Source organism: Panthera pardus, unplaced genomic scaffold, assembly GCF_024362965.1.
Source record: "Panthera pardus isolate Hobbes unplaced genomic scaffold, ASM2436296v1 HiC_scaffold_11, whole genome shotgun sequence".
Lineage (NCBI taxonomy): Eukaryota > Metazoa > Chordata > Mammalia > Carnivora > Felidae > Panthera > Panthera pardus.
In genome coordinates, this window is record NW_026526666.1 from 63,954,544 (window position 1) to 63,961,719 (window position 7,176).

Here is a 7,176-nt window from a genome sequence, read left to right on the forward strand (position 1 = left end):
GCCCTCCTCAATACGCATCACCCACCCTCCCCTCCCTCCCACCCCCCATCAACCCTCAGTTTGTTCTCAGTTTTTAAGAGGTAGGGATTTCTTTTTAATCTGATGCAGGAAGCTGAATTGATGGTGCCTCTCGGTGAGTAGCCCATTGTTGTCATTGGTCTGTGCGATGCTCTTTTCTGGTTTGATCCCCTAACCCCCTTCACTAATCGCCACCCCTCTTCATCTCCTCTCATAGGCATCTAGTCTCACGTCTTTGATATCTCTATACATACGCAGGTATTCTTGTGAAATATGTCCTCTTGTTTTGTGCGTGCTTGTGTTTTGTATTTCTCTCCATGGTATTGTGATACATATGTTCCACCTCTTACATTTTTTCCCAACACTGTTTTGAAGAGTCACGTTGCTGTATGTGTGTCTAGTCCACTGCCTCACCTGCTGTCTAAACCACACAGTTGCTGGCCCCACAGCTTACTTGTCCATCCCTCTGGCAGGGAAAACCTTCAGTACCTCTTCTGTCCGCTACCACAGACACCGTCATGATGAATATCCTCCTAGACATCCCCTTCTGTATCTCTTGTAAGAGAACTTCCGTGGGAAATAAAGGGCGGACTTGCTGGGTCACAGGGCGCGTGCAAAGTAGAGATTATAGTCCCACTTTTAGAGCTGAAAAACCATGCTCACAATTACACAAACAGAAATTGGGGATCTAGGATTCATTTCCAGTATTTCTGCCTCCAGATCCTGGTCCAGTTCCAAGGCGCCTCTATAAATAACTAAATCTGGTCCAATCAACTCAACAAGCAGTTTCTCTGTTATGCGGATCTCAGTAATGAACTCAGATAAACTGACTGGGTTGTCTAGACATCTTGGCATTTGCTGTTAAGGGCGTGCTCGCCGCGGTGGGTACGTCGCCCTGAGACTGTGGCTTGAGGAACTCTGGCTTCTTTGAATTACTGACAATCCCTTGCACGTTACGGCAAAAAGCAGTCAAAAGCATGTCCCACATGTATCGTCTTACTTCTCATAACAACCCTGTGAGGTAGGAACAGTCATCATTTCCACTTTATGGTGAAGGAAACTGAGGTTCAGCATCATTTCTCTGTAAAGTGGCAGGGCTGAGAACTAACCCCAGGCCTCTGGGCCCAAGTCTAGTGTGATTTCCACCCCCACCCCCACCTCCACCCCTCTGGAGCTGGTAGCCTAGGAAAACAAGCCTGCCCCCCACAGTCAGGCATTTGGATGAGATCACAAAAGTTCAGAACCTTGAGCCAGTTGTTTGCAAATCCTGTCTGCAGATGTCTGGCATTCAGCGGGGCCAGCTCCAGCCAGGAGAGACCCCAGCTGGCACACAGAAGGGGGAGGAACCTGGCGCCAAGGAGTGTTTCTTGCCAGGGCGGTTCCCGAAGCTGCAGAATTCCACACCGTTTTGGCTGGTGGTGGCAAGGTGCGGTGACCTGAACCAATGAGGGGGCGATCTGGTTTCTCTCTCCTGGGCCTCCCCCAGCCAGTGAGAAATGTCAGTGATGGCAGAAAAGAACAACAACAAACGGACTCTGCTTTTGAAGTCTTTCCTGAAACATACGTCTAGTTTACTTTATTCCGTTCTGTTCAGCTTGCAAAGCCGTGCACTTGGAAAGACGTACTGTAGTTCTGTTTAACAAACATTTACTAACTACCTATCATGTCCCAGAAAGGGTGCTCAGCCCTGGGGCCTCAAATGATTAAGCTCCCGAACCACGAGCCACTGAGCAAGGAATGCAATCCCTGTGAGCGGAGGGCAATACGCCAGTACCTGCTGCACAGGGTGGTTGCTGGGCCAGCAGTGTCTCAGCACAGAGTAAGCTCAACGAGCAGTTGAGTATGAGTACTCAACGTGGGAAGTGAGGAAGGTGGTAAATACAAAATGTTAAGGAGCCCAGGAGAGAGAGAGTGGATGGTCCCTGGAGAGAGCAGTGAGGCCACAGCAAGCTCTTCTGAGCAGAGATGATATGTAACTGATACGGAGCCGTGGAACAAGTTCCCTGGGCAAGAGGCACAGGCAGCAGAGGGAAGCGTGGGTGACACTATGATGTCCCTGCCTTCTGTGAAGTGCCCGTACTCCGTGCTGCTTTGCCTCCATCTGTAGCCTGTGCGGGCCCCTCTCGGGCCCTGGCAGCCTGAGGTTGCTCCTACATGCTCCCAGGCCCGTCTCTCCCCCAGACTAGAGTGCCTGAGGCCTACAACTGCATGGTCAGCTCTTAGCACAGGGTCATACACAAGGGCAGTCCTCATTAGAAATTTGTGAGGTGACTGAAAAACACAGAGGCATAAAAGAGCATGAACCACATGAGCAGTGGTGAAGGGATCTGCCAGCTGGTGTGGGGAGAAAACATTGGGACCGGCAGGGATCAAAGCTGGAAGCCAGCAGTGTTTAGGATGTCAAGGGCCCTGTGTAACGGGCAGGGGATTTGTCTGGATGGCTCAGATTAAGGTGGTAGCAGGAGGAGAGATGAAATGCAGGAAAGAGAAAGGATCGGTTGCTAAATGGATTTGCATCGGGTGAGGGGTTCGTGGAAGGAGTTGGGGATGGCATTCTGCTGCATCCTGAACTCGCTTCCTGCTTGGATAGTTACCATGTTTGCACAAGAGTCGACAAATATTTATTCAAATGGGACTTCTTACATTCTGCTGTGGTTGATTGGTTCCTATCTTGACTTCTTAGCCCGGAAGGTACTTGTATTGGTCAGGGTTCTACAGAGAAACAGAACCAATATGTATATATATGTGTGTGTAGGGGTGGGGTGGGGGGGGGGGCGGTGTATGAAGGGAAGGGGAGAGAGAGACAGAGAGATAGATTTGTTTTAAGGAACTGACTCATATGATTATGGAGGTGCAAGTCCAAAGATCTACAGGGTAGGCCAGCAGCCAGAGACCCAGGCAAGAGTCACAGTTCAAGTCCAAAGGCCATCTGCTGATAGAATTCTTTCTTTTTCAGGGGAGATCAGTTTTTGTTCTATCTAGGCCTTCAGCTTATTAGATGAAGTTCACTCACATTATGGAGAGCAATCTGCTTTACCCAAAGTCCACCAATTTAAATGTTAATCTCATGCAAAAACACCCTCACAGAAACATCCAGGATAATGTTTGATCACATATCTGGGCACCATGGCCCAGCCAAATTGATGCATTAAATTAGCCATCCCAGTACTCTAAGAAATCAGCCTCATTCCTGACACGGGCAGTCCCTCTGCAATAGAGACATTCCCTCTCTCTCTCTCTCTCTCTCTCTCTCTCTCTCTCACTCTCTGTTATTTTCACACTCCAACAGGGTCACTTTGGGAAAAATTTCAGGGAATGTGTCCAGCCCTGTATTGCCCACATAGGCCATGCCATCCATTGTCCTCTTATCCCGGGGCCAGGACATATTCATAGGAAGAAGTTTCTTTTGTCCTAGCTTCAAGTTCACTTATCCTTTCTTCTGCCAGCTCTAATCTGACTTTGAATTCCTCTAGTGATTTTTTTCATTTGTTACTGCTTTTTTCAGCTCCAGAATTTCTTTTTGATTTTAAAGTTTTCTTTCTCCTTACTGCCATTTTCACTTCATACATCATTTTCTTGACTTTCTTCACATCTTCCTTTAGTTCTTTGAACATCTTTATGATGGGTGCTTTAAACTCTTTGTCCAGCATACTTGCCGTTAGGTCTTTTTCAGGCTCACTTCTGTTGATTTATTTTTTCCCTTTGAGGGCCATACCTTCCTGTTTCTTTGTATGTCTTACGATTTTGTTGTTGTTGTTGCTGAAAACTGGACAATTGAATCTAATAATCTGGTAACTCTGGAAATCAGATTCTCCTCCTTCCCCAGGGTGTGCTGGGTTTTGTTATTGTTTTTATTTACTGTTTTTGTTGTTTTGATTGTTGTAGGCTGCCTTTGTGGTGAGGTTCAGCTAGAGGCATAAACTTCACACCTTCTCAGGTCTTTTCTGGGTCTGTGTATGCATTGTCTAATTTCCCTTGAAAGTTGTTTTTTTCAGTTGTTTTTGAACAAGCCGGTCATTAATGTCTGTCTCCCAAAAGGGAAAGAAGAGAAAAATGAACAGGGGTGGGCAGCAATGCATAAAATTCCCAGCAAATCACTTCAGCTGGAGGGGGAGGGACTTGCAACAGTGGGGGGAAGTGTAACAGCAATGGCAGCCACCTCTTTGCACCTTCTGTGATAAGAAGCAGCAGTCAGTGTCAGAGAACAGATATTTGGGGGACAGGACACTTTTTGCATGCCTGGGCTCTTGCAAGTTGTGTGCAGTCTCCTCCAGAAACACAGGCACAGCTGCCTGCCATGTGGCTGGGGATGGGGGGGGCGGGGGTTGGTTGGGGTGGGCAGCTGCTACTGTGCTAAGAGCTAAAATTGATTAAAATGCACTACAATTTACTGTCCAAGTCTTCCCCTGGAATCTGCAAGCCTTGAACAGAGCCAGAGTTCCAAAATAGTTACATCAGACAGATTCTTCCAGTGCAATTGTTGTCTCAGTGGGGAGACAGATTCCTCATGCTTCTTACTGCTGCATCTTCCCAGAACCCCCTCTTTTCTGTTTAGTCTTAAAGAATTGTTTGGTTCATGGGGTGGACTGAAAGAAGAGGGTGTGCCAGGCGGTGGGAATAGCATGTGCAAAGACTGACAAGAACAGGTAGAAGCGTGCCAGGGAAATGAAGAGAATTTTAGTACACATGTGGGACAATGGGAAGAGGGAGAAGGGGAGGGAAAGTAAGGAGAGATGGAGACAAGAACATTCTCTGGATTTTATGGTAAATAAATTCTCATGTCAGAATTCCTGCTGATGTGAAAGTCAGAATTGTATTCAAGACTCAGAATATATAGTGACCAACCAAAGGCCCTGCATTCTAAACACAGCTATAAACAGAGCTAAACAGAGCTTGAAAAGGATGTTTTGAATATTTTTTAAAAAGAGTCAGAAAACTTTTTGCTGTTTTCAGAGAAATTGTCTTCTCTATGCTTTGGAAATGGTGCCTACCACCTTGCATAGTTAATAGAAGTGGAGGGTCCTGTGGCCCCAGCATCTCGTGGGCACAACAGCCTCTCAGAAGCCTTTTCTGAGGCCCCTCCCTGCAGGTCCTCTGCCTTTCTCACCTCTGCTGCCTCCGACCTTAGTCCTCAGTAACAGCCTGACAGCCTATTTACCCAGAATCTAAATAACCAAGAGAATCAAGGAATGAGAATGAAAGCAGTTTGCATTCCATTCCATTGGCAATAAATAATAAAAAAACAAACTCCAGTTGGGGAGTTAGTTCAACAATAGCCCCCAATGTGGGTGTAGCCCCACAGCCAGCACCATCCAACTTCTGCCCATTCTGTGTGGCACTTGAGACTTTCACAGCACCATTTATGAAATGATAACATGACATCTGCATCTTTAAGAAGGATTAAGGTCTTTTCAATGAGGAGCATATTTAAGGGCATTTAGACTCTCTGACTGAGTCAACCAGAAAGTTTTATTAACTAAAAATTTCCATTTTCAAAGAATTCAGAATAACTGAGAGTTCATTGGAATCTCCCTAAAATGAAGTAAAATAAGTTTACTCTCTTAAACGTAATCTAAGAACGTGGAGTTGCAGCAATGCAGTTCACCTTAACTTAGAGGGCTATTCATTAACTTAATAATTTATTAGCGTCCACTATGTGCCAAGCACTGTCCTGGTTTAGTGGTTAAACATTCTAGGCAATGCTCATAACCAAGGGGTAGGAACCTAAGTGCACTCAATTGAGCAGAATGGAGAGATTCCCCAATGGAAATAAACAAAGACCCAAATGAGAACAGAGGCTATCATTTTAGAGCTTACTGTACCTAAGGAGTCAGCCCCCATCATTTGCATTTGGTAGAGATTCAAAGGCAGGCACCGAGCAGGAAAGTTTTATGGTAAAATAAAAAGGAGACCTTCAAACGTGCTCCACCTGGAGGCTATTGAAGGGAAGCAGGGCATCTGCATGTGATTGGCTTGGGGATGTCTTTGGCTTTCTCTGGCTAACCTGAGTTGGAAGTAGGGGCAAAGAATAGGAAAGATGACTGTCATTGACCAAGCTTGACTGTTCTGGGCTGGTTACTGTAGAGGTTTGTGGTTTTCCTTACCAAGCTTTTTGCTGCTGGGGTTGTAGGTCAGACTTCCATTGTCATTATGGTCTGGCCATTGTCTGTTTATATATTCAGTCTCTCAGTACACACACATCCCCGATTTTCATTTTCATTTTCAGACTATTTGAGATGTTCATCAAACAGGACACAAGCCAGAGGCAACACTGGGTTAAGAAGTGAGGAGTGGAGTTGAGCACAACGATGGACAGACAGCAGACACTGGAGTCCATGGTTCTATTACTGAGGCTGGGAGACAAGTCCAGAATATCAGACTTCTGTTATGGCTCACCCTCAATTCCTTTCTATTCATTCTGTTCACCCAACAAATATTTCTATTTGTTATTTCTGTGTGAAAAGTTGTCTTGTGTTTCCTCCATGACGCTTCCTCCAATACCCACCATCTGTTCTGATGTTTCAGCTGGCTTTCTTCCTCCAAGTTTCTGAATATTCCTTCCTCCAGTTTCTGAATCCTCTTGAATGGGTTGAATGGTACTCTCTCCCCTCCTCCCCCCTCAAAAAGGTTTGTCTACATCCTAATCCCTGGAAGCTGTGACTGTGACCTTATTTGGTAAAAGGGTCGTTGCAGATATAATTATGTTATCTTAAGATAGGATCATTCTCAATTACCTAGACAGGCCCTATATCCAATGCCAAGTGTCCTTGTAAGAGTGAGTCAGAGGGAGACCACACAGACACAGAGGAGAAAGCAATGTGAAGATGGAGGCAGATATTGGAGGGACATGGCCACAGACCAAAGAGTGCCAAGGATTGTCAGCAGTCACCAGAAGCTGGGAGGGAGGCATGGAATGGATTCTCCCACAGAGCCTCTGGAGGGAGCATGGCCCTGCTGACATCCTGATTTAGAACTTCTAGCCTCCAGAACTATAAGCTAGATTTCTGTTGTTTTAAGCCACCGTGTTTTGTGGCCATTTATTACAACAGCCACAGGAAATGAGTTCAGTCAGCCTTAGGAAGGAGTTACATTTGTTCAGGTCAAATAATTGTGTGATTTTTGATACTGTGTTTATATAAATACTGTTAAAATCACCTA